Source organism: Palaemon carinicauda, chromosome 28 (genome assembly GCF_036898095.1).
Source record: "Palaemon carinicauda isolate YSFRI2023 chromosome 28, ASM3689809v2, whole genome shotgun sequence".
NCBI classification, from domain to species: Eukaryota; Metazoa; Arthropoda; class Malacostraca; order Decapoda; family Palaemonidae; genus Palaemon; species Palaemon carinicauda.
Window position 1 is genome coordinate 4,156,199 of NC_090752.1, and position 14,309 is coordinate 4,170,507.

Below are 14,309 nucleotides of genomic sequence, written 5' to 3' on the forward strand. Positions count from 1 at the left end.
TATGTTTGTTCATAGGTTGAATAATTCGACTTGCCCATTGCCGATAACTCATTAGCTCTTTTCTTCCTTCCATGTTAATATTGTTGTTTGTGAAGTTAAATTATCTTTTTTCAATATTAATCTTACCCGATGATCATGTAGCTGTCAACTCTGTTGCCCGACAGAAATCTACGGTCGGGATACGCCAGCGATCGCTATACAGGTGGGGGTGTACACAACAGCGCCATCTGTGAGTAGGTACTCAAGTACTTCTTGTCAACAAGAACTCAATTTTTCCTCTGTCGTGCCACCGGCAAGACCTACTAATACGCCGTCCCTAACTGGATTTGTTTTCACAACTTTTTGGTGAAGTACACTATTCCAGTTTTGAGCTTTCGCTATGCAGGGGTTTTATCTTCATTTCAAAACTTGAACTCGTTTTGGATAGATTTTATTATGGTGACGAAGAGAGTATGGACTCTCTTTCACTTTTAAATGGCCGACCCTTCCCTTAGACGGAAGTGTTGGTGTCGAAGAGAGTATAGACTCTCTTTCACTTTTAATGACCCACCCTTCCCTTAGACGGAAGTGTGTTTAGGTTTTTGGTAATTTTGCTTAACAAAGTTATAGATTTTTTTTATATCTCTCCGCCATTTATAGGCCTCTTCGATTAACTTTCCATTTATTATAAACTTATAAAAATTAATTTTTATGTTTGTTTATATGCGACCTTTCCTAATAGTAGGCGGTCCTTACTTGGAACCGAAGTTAATTAACATTGAGCCCGTCATATCGTTTTTCCTGTTAAGAATTTATGCTATTTTAATTTTAATGTTTTTGAAAGAATTTCTTTGATAGTCTCGTACTGTTTTCAAAGTTGAACTAACGTTTAGTTTAGTCTCCGCAGTTGTTGACGTTCAGAACGTTCAACTTGCGCTCTATCGTTACGATAGAGAGAGAGTATTTCACGGTTTCACGTTGCAGTAAGAGTAAACCGATTCTAGCGTTTCGTTCATTCTTTCTTAGCTTAAATGGTTTTAATTCTAATAAAGGAACTTTTTATTTGGGAAACCTTTCAGTTTTTTTTTTTTCCTTTAACAAATAATATGTTTTAACGATATATAATTGGGCTCATCTTTCAGGTTCTAAGTCAAGAGAGAGAAAGAGAGATAGAGACGGAGGGAGAGAGAGGAGGATAAACGTTTCGTTCAAGCGGGTAACGTTGTTCTCGTTTTTTACTCTTCTCCCTAGTCGCTATAGGGGAAGAAGGTAAAACGTTTCTAGAGTTTTATTCTTGTTCCCAGGCTTTATGCGGTGAGAGATTTTAAACGTAGTTTATTTGATCTAGTGTTTAGCCTCTTTTCCAGCCACTGAATTCTTTATCTTTCATTATGTTTTTCTGTTACATTGTAAAACTGTTTTCGCAATTACTACCTTTTAATGAAGGATAGGATTGCGTGTTTCAGGTACAAACCACTTAAAGTTTCGAGTTCAGTGAAATAAGTGTAAACAGAAAATCAAAAGTGATAAAGTGATATGCGCAAAGTGTTACAGTGTTGCGTTCGAGGGTTCGTTTGTTCGTGCCAGTTGTTCACCTTGTCCGATACCTCTTACAAGCTCCCAAGCCCAGGGGAGAAGTAATGTCGAAGGACTTATGGGTTCCACAGGTCTTGATCGACGAACAAACGTTTCCCTCCGTGGTTTCGGGTGTATCTACACATGTTGCCGACGTGATCACCCCACCCACACAAAGACGAGAGAGCCCATTTATTCCTCGTCTGCGGAAGAGGTTTCTCGCAGAAACCATGGACCAAATCTTGCAGCTTTTAAGTGCAAGTCGGTCCCTTCCGCGCAAGTCCAACGGCCTAGGTGTAGCCACTGGGTCAGTTCGGACTCGCTGCAGTACGACAACTGCACACCTCCCAAGAGAGGCAAGGTGGTACCGCAACAGGCAGTAACTCCGTCTGTTGCCGCACCAGCTGTTTTAGACCCTCAGTCACAATGGACAGTAGCTCCGTTTGTTGTTGTCTTTCATAGACCCTAGTGGTCCATGCTGCAGACTATACAGTCTCAGCTTGCTCCTTCATGCAGGAGTATCGTGCTGGAAGGTTGACAATGCACCTGTTAACCTACAACCCGCCGAGGTTGTGCGCTCAGCAGATACTGCGGCTGCCTGCTCCCACACTCCACCTGTGAGAGCTCCACCACCGATGCGCAGTCCACCCTGCCAGACACATGTTCTTGCTGCACCATCTGCTAACATGCGTGAGCTACCGCATCAGCAGTGGGAAGGTTCTGTAGAGCTGCCGGGTTCCAGCACTATGCGGCTTTCTCCGCAGCCCATGCAGCATGCTCTGCAGACCTTACAGCATGCTCCGCTTACCATGCAGCATGAGCCGCATACCTTACAGCATGCTCCGCATACCATACCGCATGCTCCTCAACCCACCGCAGCTCCTCCCACGCACCAGCACTCTGCTTTTGTTGTTGCCAGCTCCCACACTCCGACTGCGGAGAAGGTTGACGATGCACCCGTGGGCCTACACCTCCCACGGTTGTGCGCCCGGCATGGCTTCCTGCTCTCACACTCTTGTTGTGAGAGCTCCTCCACCCATGCACAGTCAACCCTGCCAGATGTATGATGACTCCCACACACAGAGCACTCCGTTGCCGTGCGTGAGCTACCACAAGCTGCCGTGTTTTGACACGGTGTGTCAGCCTCCGCAACACTCTGTGGTTACCGCCACTCGCCCGCAGCAAACTAGTCAGTCAGGAGTTGAGGCTTCCCCACACAACTTTGGTTGTTGCCAACTCACAGGCTGTCAAACAGTTACATGACGTTGCCTTCTGGTCTGCTACTTATACACCAGTGCTGTATGTCCTCACGCTCCTGTTGTGGTTGACAGTTCAGTTTTTGACAGTTCACAGACTGTCAAGCAGTTTCATAACGTTGCCTTCTGGTCTGCTGCTTTTGCACCAGTGAAACCCTCACTGAGAGAACCTAGCTTTTCTCGGATATGGTTCCTGTAGATGAGAAAGTGCTGTTCTCCCTCCTTCTGATATTCCCTTGAGGACTCTGTCATTTGGAGAGGAGCCTTAAGCTGCTTAGCCTCCTATGGACTTTTTATTTAAGCATTACATGCTTCCAGGGAGGGTAAATGGTTCCGCTTCAGTCGCTAACCCCGTCTGTTGCCACACCTGCTCCCATAGACCTTGGGCTTTGTTGCAAGACATGCAGTCCAAGCTTAGTCCTTGATAGAGGATTTTTTACGGAGAAGACCCTTCTTGCCAACGACCTTCCTACCGGTTGGTTGTACGCCCTGTTGACGCTGAGGTATCCTACTCACGTCCGCCAGTTGAGATGGTTCCTCCACCGGTGCGACCCAGTGTGGGTTGCCAGTCGCACGTTGATGTTTTGCTACTCTCGGAGGTGGTTGTGGACGTTCAGTGTGTCACTGGGAAGACGTTCAACAACCAGCAGAGGTGACTTGTTGTGTTGCAGTGCGGCAACCTCAGCAACCCGATAAGGGGTTGTCTGTACTACCCAGACAGTCTAGACAGTTTCGGGTTGTCGCTGTACTTCCTCGCTTCCCCATGGTTGACAGTTCACAGACTGTGCAGCAGTACCATGATCTTGTGTCCGGCTCCGTCACGCATCCACCAGTGCGACCGGATTCAGCGAGTCAGACGTTGCCCACTCCGTTGCCGTTTCCTCATCAGTTTCGGATGAGGAACCCTCTGATGAGGACATGGCTGAACAAGAAGATCAATCCCCAGCCCTGCTATCCATCCAGAAGATGCTGAAGAAGGAATACGGCCCTGTCAGGCTGTGGATGAGTCTGGTTAGGACACTGTCATCCGTGGTGCAATTGGTGTCACTTGGAAGACTACACCTCCGTCCTCTTCGGTTTCATCTAGCTCTTCACTGGAAAAGGACAAGACGCTAGAAGCGGTCTTGATCCCGGTTTCCGGAAGATAAGTCTGGTCTAACCTGAGGAAAGGACTTTATCAACCTTTTATAGGGTCTTCCCCTGACTGTTCAGACTCCCAACCACGTTCTCTTCTCAGACGCATCGGACGTAGGCTGGGGTGCGACCTTAGGCGGTAGGGAATGCTCGGGATTATGGAACTCGCGTCAAAGGACAATGCATTTTAACTGCAAGAAGCTTCTGGCAGTACGTCTGACCTGGAAAAGCTTCAGGTCTCTCCTTCAAGACAAAGTAATGGAGGTCAACACGGACAACTCCCGGCTTTGATGTTCATCTCCTAGCAAGGAGGGACCTACTCTCTGACATGGTGCGAGTTCGCTAGTGACCTCCTCTCCTGTTCAACAGGTCTAGACTTTTCACTAGTAACAAATTTCTTCCAAGGCAACTTGAATGTCTTAGCAGTTTGTCTCAGTAGGAAGGGACAATAATTCCAACATATTGGACCCTCCACAGAGATGTATGCAAGAGACTTTGGGTCACCTGGGGCCAGCCAACCATAGATCTCTTCGCAACCTCGATGTCCAAGAGGCTCTCAATACTTTGCTCACCTATCCCGGACCCAGCAGTGGTTCTTTTAGATGCCTTTCTACTAGATTAGTCTCATCTAGATCTATATGCATTCCCTCCGTTCTAGATTGTCAACAAGGTACTGCAGAAGTTCGCCTCTCACGTTGGGAGAAAGTTGACACTAGTTGCTTCCCTCTGGCCCGCGAGAGAATAACTTACCGAGGTACTTCGATGGCTAGTAGACGTTCCCAGAACTCTTCCCCTAAGGGTGGACCTGCTACGTCTGCCACGCGTAAGAAGGTACTCCAAGGCCTCCACGCTCTTCGTCTCACTGCCTTCAGAGTATCGAAAGACTCTCGAGAACTACAGTAGAGGTTTTTCGAAGGAGGCAACCAGAGCGATTGTTAGAGCAAGGAGAACATCCACCCTTAGAGTCTACCAATCGAAGTGGGGAATCTTCCTAAACTGGTGCAAGTCAGTATCCGTATCCTCGACCAGTACCTCTGTAACTCAAATAGCTGACTTCCTCTTATATCTGAGAAAAGAGCGATCTCTTTCAGCTCCCACTTTCAAGGGTTACAGAAGCATGTTGGCATCAGTCTTCCGTCACAGAGGCTTAGATCTTTTTAACAATAAAGATCTACAGGACCTCCTTAAGTCTTTTGAGACCACGAAGGAGCGTCATTTGGTTACACCTGGTTGGAATTTAGACGTGGTTCTAAGATTCCTTATGTTAGACAGGTTCGAACCACTTCAATCAGCCTCCCTGAAAGATCTCACCTTTAAGACTCTTTTCCTGATATGCTTTACCAGCTAAAAGAGTCAGTGAGATTCATGTCTTCAGCAAGAACATCGGATTTTCATCCGAAACGGCTACATGTTCTACATCTTGGTTTTCTAGCCAAACACGAGCTGCCTTCTCGGCCTTGACCAATATCGTTCGTTATTCCAAACTTATCGATATGGTTGGAAATGAACTAGAAAGAGTATTATGTCCTGTAGAGCTCTTAAGTTCTATTTTAAAAACCTTTACGAGGCCCGTCTGAAGCTTTATGGTGTTCAGTTAAGAATTCATCTTTGCCTATGTCAGAGAATTCTTTATCCTATTATTTTCAGACTGTTAATACGAGAAGCTCATTCCCTTCTGAATGAGGAAGACCAAGCTTGGCTGAAGGTAAGGACACACGAAGTTAGAGCTATCACAACTTCCGTGACCTTTTAATAAAATAGATCTCTGCAAAATATTTTCGACGCAACCTTTTGGAAAAGCTAATCAGTGTTCGCGTCTTTTATCTTAAGAATGTCCAGTCTCTTTACGAGAACTGCTACACTCTGGGACCATTCGTAGCAACGAGTGCAGTAGTGGTGGGGGCTCCACCACTACAATTCCCTAATTCCAGAACCTTTTTAATCTTTCTCTTGAAATATTTCTGGGTTGTCCGGAAGGGTAAGAAGCCTTCCGCATCCTGGTTGATTTGGCGGGTGGTCAAATTCTTTCTTGAGAAGCGCCTAGATTAGAGGTTGTGATGAGGTCCTTTAGTATGGGTTGCAGCCCTTCATACTTCAGCACCTAGGAGTCGCTCAGCATCCTAAGAGGATCGCTAGGCTCAGTAAGGAAGACGTACTTAAAAAGGCAGAGTAATGGTTCAAGTCGACTTCCTTACCAGGTACTTATTTATTTTATGTTTGTTATTTTGAATAACGGCTAAAATAAGATACGGGATACTTAGCTTCTTTGTTAACATGTATGCTGGTCTCCACCCACCACCCTGGGTGTGAATCAGCTACATGATCATCGGGTAAGATTAATATTGAAAAATGTTATTTTCATTAGTAAAATAAATTTTTGAATATACTTACCCGATGATCATGAATTTAAGGACCCGCCCTTCCTCCCCATAGAGAACCAGCGGACCGAGGAGAAAATTGAGTTCTTGTTGACAAGAAGTACTTGAGTACCTACTCACAGATGGCGCTGTTGTGTACACCCCCACCTGTATAGCGATCGCTGGCGTATCCCGACCGTAGATTTCTGTCGGGCAACAGAGTTGACAGCTACATGATCATCGGGTAAGTATATTCAAAAATTTATTTTACTAATGAAAATAACATTTCTCAGTGAATTACAATAAAGTGTCAGTAAACTGTCGACTTATTGTGAGGAACATTTAAATTCATTTTTATTTATACGAGACTTATTTGTACCTTGACATAATGTAAATAGTTAATTAAAGAATCATTATTTACAATTTTGAGTGTTGCCAAATTGAAGGCTATGGTTTTTGATTTTGTACACTTTTGCAGGTCGAGTTAATATTGGTGTAAGAGATGAAGATCAAAATACTATTACTGCTCTCATCAGATTTAATGAGCACAAAATGGTTGTGTGAATGATGGAGAACATTTGAAGCCAAATAAGGTAAGGAAAAGTGTAATGTAAAGGTAGAATCTAGATTGCAAAATCATTTATTTTATGTTCATAACCAAAGCAATTTTGTTGTCACAAGGTTTGTGTTAGGCATTATTGTACTAATTTCTAAACCACAACCAAAGTTTATTCTTTGACAAATTGTATGCAATCTTCCCTTAACATTTTAAAGGTTTAAATTCTGCTCATGAATGACAGAGGCAAATGGTAGTGACAATGCCCTAGAGACTGACCATATATACATAGGATAATCCCCTAGCGCCCTCTTCACTCAAGCGAGGACAAGGGAGGGTCAGGTAATGGCTGCTGATGACTCAGCAGATAGACCTGTAGGCTCCTCCCAAATTCCCATTTATTGCTCACAAGGGTGATAAGGTTGCAGACACTACAAGAAACTATCCAGCTTGAGGAGGACTCAGTGTGGCAGATCGCCAGGCAGGGGCGATTCCATTAGGCTATTAGGTTTAATATATGCTTACAGTATATTATTGTTCTTGGGATGGAGTTTACCTAGTTATACTATATGTAAAAATAGGGGATCTAGGGGTATTGTTAGGGTGGGGCTGCGCATACTCAAGGTTTTCTACAATCGAAGGTATCTATTGACTGATACCCTTGATTTTAAATGTTAAGGTCCGATTGCAGACAAACACTATACACAATTTCTTGGTCAATTGGAATACTTCTTTTCCCTTCTAATGGTGGCCAGATGTCTGTATTTGATTTTTTTTAACTTGGCAGTAGTTTGCCTTTGAAGGGTCCCAATATCCTACTATTTCTCCTGTGTACTTGTGATTTCCCTTTTATGTTTCTGCCGTCTCTCATAATCTTCCATCACCTTGAAGTTTAAGGATTGAAGGTTAGGTCAGCTGCTGGTCAGGTCAGCTGCTCGAAAGGTCAAACAGATTTTCTGTCATTGATAATACTCGTTTTAAGGAGAATCAACTTTTAGGTATTCTACTTAGAATGAAGGAATGAAATGTTACTATTCTAATACCTTAATTCCTTACTTGGAATGAAATACTACCTATAAAATATCATAAATCTTTGTCCTGGAATCAGTCCTATAAGAAAACAATTATTAGGACTGTTTAGAGAGAGATAAAATGGAGAGATCGGTTTCTTTCCGATCATCAAGGAATACAAGAATTTAGGGAATAAAAGCTCAAGAAAAATTTAGTAGTGATTTGTTAAAATTGAGTTTTGGAAAAAATATATAGGAAACCTGCTACGCATAGTTAATCAAAGGCGATAAAAGTGACTGATAGAATTAATAAAAAGGTTTTATATGGCAGAGCTTAATGTTTATATTATCAAGTATAAAGGCGTGTGGTGGGAAAAGTGTATAGTAGAGTACTGACTAATAGGATTAAGGATAGAACAGAGAATGCAATCTTAGAATTACAGGGTGGTTTTAGAAGAGGTAGGGGTGGTATGAATCAGATTTTTACAGTTAGGCAGATATGCGAGAAATATTTAGCAAAAGGTAAGGAAGTGCATGTTGCTTTTATGGATCTGGAGAAAGCGTATGATAGAGTTGATAGGGAAGCAATTTGGAATGTGATGAGGTTATATGGAGTTGGTGGAAGGTTGTTGCAAGCAGTGAAAAGTTTCTAAAAAAGGTAGTAAAGCATGTGTTAGAATAGGAAATGAAGTGAGCGATTGGTTTCCGGTGAGATTGGGGCTGAGACAGGGATGTGTGATGTCGCCGTGGTTGTTTAAAAACTTGTATGTTGAGTGACATCTCCCTCGGGCTGAAGTAGCGAGACTGAGAAATGCTCCTTTCGAGGGCAATTCTTTGTTCCACCCCGAGGATGTCGAGCCAGTGGCAGAGAGGTGGAGGAAGTCCAGTCAGGACTCCCTCATCCGAAAGGTCTTAACAGCTAGACCTTACCCCTCTCAGCCACAGCGGAAAGCACAGTAAAACACGCAGCCGGAAAGGGCTAGAAACCCAAAACAGCAGGGTAAAAAGGGTGCAAAGCAGGCCTTTCACAGCAAAAAGTCCTTTCGTGGAGGAAAGGGTAAGAAGGGATCTGGCCGAGGCTGGTCCCAATAAGACAGGCAATCCTCCCATTTGCCCACCTTTGGGGGGATGCCTGCAAAGCCGCTGGCAGAAGTGGCTTCACCACGAGGCCGAACCCTGGACGGTCGAGGTGATTCGTTCAGGGTATCGTATCCCGTTCATGCGCTCTCTCCCTCCACTGACTCGAGTGCCGATTCCATCGAACTCCTGTGCAAAGGGATCCGCACAGGATTTTGCCCTCAGGGTAGAAGTCCAGTCCATGTTGGAGAAGGACGCTCTCCAGGAGGTCCTCGATGGGTCCCCAGGCTTCTACAGTCGACTCTTTCTTGTGAAAAAGGCGTCTCGAGGCTGGAGACCAGTCATCGACCTCGGCCCTGAACTGGTTTGTCGAACAGACACCTTTCAGGATGGAGACGGCCGACACAGTCAGACAAGTGATAAGACCCCAGGACTTCATGTGCACTCCAGATCTGAAGGACGCATACTTCCAGATCCCTATTCGCCCATCTTCCAGGAAGTATCTGAGATTCATGTTCAATCGGAAGCATTACCAGTTCAGGGTACTGTGTTTCGGTCTTTCCACAGCACCCCAGGTATTCACGAGAGTATTCTCCCTAGTATCATCTTGGGCTCACAGAGTCGGCATCCGTCTCCTAAGATACTTGGACGACTGGCTGATTCTGGCAAACTTGGAGGCGGCCCTTCTTCGCCACTGAGACGAGCTTCTAAGGTTTTGCCAGTATATGGGGAGCGTGGTAAACCTCGTGAAGTCTCAACTGCTCCCCTCTCAAGAACTGGTATACCTAGGCATGCTATTAGACACCCTAAGGCACAAAGCGTTTCCATCAGGTGAAAGGATCCAGAGACTGAGGTAAATAGCACAGGTCTTCCTCAGTCGGGAAGAGCTCCCGGCTCAGTATTGGCTTCGCCTTCTCGGTCACCTCTCTCCCCTGACCCGACAGGTCCCCAACAGTCGCCTCAGGATGAGATCCCTCCAGGGGCGACTAAAATCCCAGTGGAACCAACACTCCGATTCCTGGGATCACCTAGTCCGCATAGGGCTAGAGGAACAGTCGGACCTCAGGTGGTGGCTGGCGGAGCCGAACCTCTGCAAAGGGGTCGATCTTCTCGTCTCTCCCCCGGAATTGATTCTTTTTTTGGATGCATCAAAAGAAGGGTGGGGGCTCACGTACTGCACCATTACATCTCTGGCCAATGGTCCGAATCAGAAAGGTACCAGCACATAAATCTCTTGGAGATGAGGCAGCCTTTCTGGCCCTCAAAAAGTTCCACCAGGTCCTGGCGGGGCACTCCATGGTGTTGATGAACGACAACACCACGGTAGTAGCTTATCTAAGCAAACAGGGCGGTACCTTTTCGCAGCAGCTGTGCCATCTTGCAGTAGAGATACTCAGATGGGCAGAGGACAACTCGGTGACTCTATCAGCTCGCTTCATTCCGGGCAAGCGGAATGTGTTAGCAGACAAGCTGAGCAGAGTGACTCAGATAGTTGGCACCGAGTGGTCTTTGAATCCTCTGATAGCCAACAAAGTCCTGACTTTGTTTGGTTCCCGGACTGCGGATTTGTTTGCAACGGCCCTGAATTTCAGGCTCCTGTTGTACTGCTCCCCAGTCCCAGATCCCCAAGCTCTTTGGCAATATGCTTTCCAACTATGGTGGATAAACCTCGACGCTTACGCGTTTCCCCCGTTCTGTCTGATGAGAAAAGTCCTCAACCAGGTACGAGCAAGCAACAACTTGCAAATGACCCTCATAGCTGGACACCTCAGGAGATCCACAGAGGCAGTCTACCAGGCGAAGTGGTCAGTTTTCTGTGGTTGGTGTCGTGGAAGGGGTATCTCTCCCCTCGATGCCTCTGTTCCAACCATAGCGGAGTTTCTTGTATACCTTTGGGAAGAAATGGTTCTCTCGGTCTCGGCAGTCAAAGGCTACCGCTCAGCCTGGAGTCTTGCCTTCAGACTGAAAGGAGTCGATATTTCCTCCTCGTTGGAACTTTCTTTGCTCTTACGCAGTTACGAGCTTATTTGTGCCCAGGCAGAGCTAAGACCTCCCCCTTGGAACGTGGTTTGGGTCATCAGGTCTCTGGAGGGCTTCCCCTATGAACTACTATGCCAGGCCTCCGATCGCCACCTCACGTGGAAGATGGTGTTCCTGCTCGCTCTGGTTCGGCCAAGAGAGTCAGCGAACTTCATGGTCTATATGCTGATGTCTCCCACTCTAGGAGATGGGGGGAAGTAATCCTCAACTACGTCCCGGAGTTTGTAGCTAAGACTCAAAATCCAGGTGTGCCGGATTCCAGGTTCGGCCCATTCGGATAGAGAGTCTTCGTTCTGTAACCGAAGATCCAGACTAAATGTTACTATGTCCAGTAAGGAGTCTGAGGTGTTACTTAAGAAGAACAGCAAAAGCTCGCCCCCGTGTACGAGCACTTTTTGTCAGCACGGGGAAGGTCAAGACGAGGGTCACGAGGAATACTATTTCCTCCTGGATAAGGAAAGTAATCTAACTCGCTCTATATCCAGATCCTCCTCTGTCCAACCGACCCAGAGCTCATGACGTCAGAGGCATTGCAACGTCTCTGGCTTTCAAGAAGAATTTTTCTGTGTCACAGGTATTGCAAGCGGGCGTGTGGAAGCATCAGACGACCTTAACAGCCCACTACCTGAAAGACGTAACCCACAGGAGCATGGTAACCTTCTCCATTGGTCCTGTGGTGGCCGCACAACAATTGATCTAATGCCTCAGCCTCCTTGATGGACAAGTAGCAGAGGGTTGAGGGCTGAGGTTACCTGGGTTAGTCTGGGGTGAATGAAAAGAATGTCTGGCTCCCTTCTTTCTTTCTCCTTCTCCTCCCCTGGGGAAACAGCTCCGCAAGACCGAAGCATAGCTGACCTCACCCCTCTGCAGGTAAGATTCATTTCCCTTGTGCATCCTTAGTATGAATAAATACTTTGTTACGTCACCAATACCTTGGAGGGAGGGTATTGGATATGTCTTAGAACTCATGCTTATCCTCGAGTTCCTACAAAAAGACAAGCCACGAGTGTCTCTCACACAAGTTTCTGCAGGCCGCTATCATTGAGTTACCTTGTACTGTAACTACTTTGATTTTAGCAAGGGTAGGGTTCCTACTAATTAGATCAAAGATCAATTAGAGTGAACCCCGGGTCATGACCAAGGCCAGTTGGTAGAACTTCCTCCCTCTTAAGAGTAAGTCACCCTATAAATAGCGAAGGTTTGTATCTGTCGGAACAAATAACAAAATTGGAAATAATTTTTATTTTTCCTAACATACAAACCTGGAGCTATTTATACAAATTGGCCTGCCACCCTGTCCCCCTAGAAGTCCTGCCAGAAAGCAAAAGTGGTTACTCAACCGACAGGTGTGAGTGAGCAGGGTAGCTAGTCTACCCCAAGCCCCTACCGCTAACTGGCGTATGGGGTAATTATCCCTCGCTAAAATTGTCTTGTCTGGTTTTCAGCGTTGCCGAAAGTAATACCCTATAAATAGTTCCAGGTTTGTATGTTAGGAAAAATAAATTATTTCCAAATTTGTTATTTCACTCTGATGTCAATCTTAAACTTTGCGTTGTTCCAAATTTGTTTTTGTCTTGTTTGAAAAATCTATTGGGTGATCCCTATTAAGGATGTGTAATCGGAACTCTATGACCTTATTGAACCAATTCAAAATGACAAAGTACATTATATTTTACGTCATCATCATTGTTATTTCCAAGGATGAACAGTATGTAGATGTTTCTTACATTATTCTGGACCTAGTACTTCACACAATTGGTGATACCAAGAACTTGTTTGGTTTATAAGTAGTGCGAGAAAATAAGAAAGAAATTATTGAATTTATCGTATGGAATAATGTGCAGAAATATTTTTAGTGACATTTATATCTCATGACTTAGTAAGCTAGTTGACTTTTTCATTGCCGTGAATGTTAATAACATTTTTGAAACTTTAAATCACTAGTTAAATCATGCTGAGGGTTGGTCAGTATGGAAAGGTAAGGACTGGGAACCCACAAAGATGCTGGAATCAAGATATTTCCATTAGTCTAAATTACAGCCAAGATTCCCTTGCAACTTACTAACGATGTTGATGCTATATTAGGCATTGGGTACTTCAGACTAAAGCTGTGAATGAAAAAATCCTGCACAATGTCTATTTCATTTCGTCATAAGCAAGTAAAATGCCTGCACATATTGGTGCTGTATTAACTGCAGAGCAACTGTAATAGGGAGCTTGAAATATTTAATACTAGAAGCATGGATGATTTTTGTCAATATTGAAAAAATGTTAAGTGTTCCTTGAAGTACAAGACTATGTAAAACAATGGCAAACAATAACGATGCTTTCTGAAGTGTCTTTGTATCTAAATATCACTTCAGCAAAGGCCTTGGAATTGCAAATCTCTCTAACCTTGACTAGTACACTAGGGGAGAAGGAATGGAAATGCCATTCTAGGAATAGATTATATAGCTCTAGATGCAAATTGGTCTTTGCCTTGTACAAATAATGGCACCTCATAGAATCAGGGAATATTGAGGAAGGAGAAGACTAATTGGTAAGGAACCTCTGGTAGTGGTTCTAACATGCCCCAGTTAATATACGGTACCGACACTATAAGAGTGAGCTAGCTGGGTTTATTCCTAGCATTCCATGCAACTTTTTTTCTCTGATATATTTAGCAGTATTTATACCTTAGAAATGGTGATATAAGGAGCATTTCACTGTCAAAATCAGCATGAAAGCATGTAAATTTCAGTGTCTGTGCAAGTGGCCATTCTTTATGTACTGTACATGAGAGACTATAAACACTTTTACACTGTTTTAAAACCTATGTGAATCTTGTGATGGTAGAGTACTTCAAACTACGAACAATTGTTAGAATTTACAATTCACTTAATCTGTCTCAAGGTTATGTTTTTAATGTTTTTAAATTTTGTTCTTGTTTTGCAGGTGCAGGTTGAGATTGAATTGTAATTGATCAGGAGTAAACAACAACAACAACAACAACAACTATTAGCCCTACTGTTGTCATATCGAACTCTCTTAAGTTTGTGTAAACAAGGTAATGTAGAGGAGTATGGTTAGAATTGAAATAAAAATTCCTAACAAGATTAATAAGTTGGAAAGTATCTATCCAGCATTAGCTAGTGTACTAGAAGAGGGAAAAGCTCCAATTTTGTAACTGTTTTGGATATAATTTAGATCTATTGTTGTGGTTGAGTGAATATGTAGAATATATTTAAAGTTTTTAAGTACAGTACTGTACAGTAATGAGAACTTTCAAGAAGTTAATAGACTCATTTTGCAAATATTAATAGTTTATTATCCTTTTTGCCTTCTT

General features: G+C 44.1%; 2 long non-coding RNA genes across 7 annotated transcripts in view; one reads left to right on the plus strand and one right to left on the minus strand.

The window, feature by feature from the left end:
* Positions 1–14,309, minus strand: part of LOC137621428 (uncharacterized) — a 337,042-nt gene that overhangs the window by 172,760 nt on the left and 149,973 nt on the right. The gene's annotated exons all lie outside the window — the stretch shown is intronic.
* The window catches only part of LOC137621427 (uncharacterized), a 315,539-nt gene that overhangs the window by 19,827 nt on the left and 281,403 nt on the right, over positions 1–14,309 (plus strand). For 2 of the 4 annotated variants that reach the window (XR_011040218.1, XR_011040223.1), the window contains exons 3-4: positions 6,780–6,894; positions 13,919–14,030. The exons of the other annotated variants lie outside the window; for them this stretch is intronic. This is a non-coding gene — a long non-coding RNA (uncharacterized lncRNA). The remainder of the gene's footprint in view (positions 1–6,779; positions 6,895–13,918; positions 14,031–14,309) is intronic. 4 annotated transcript variants of the gene reach the window in all.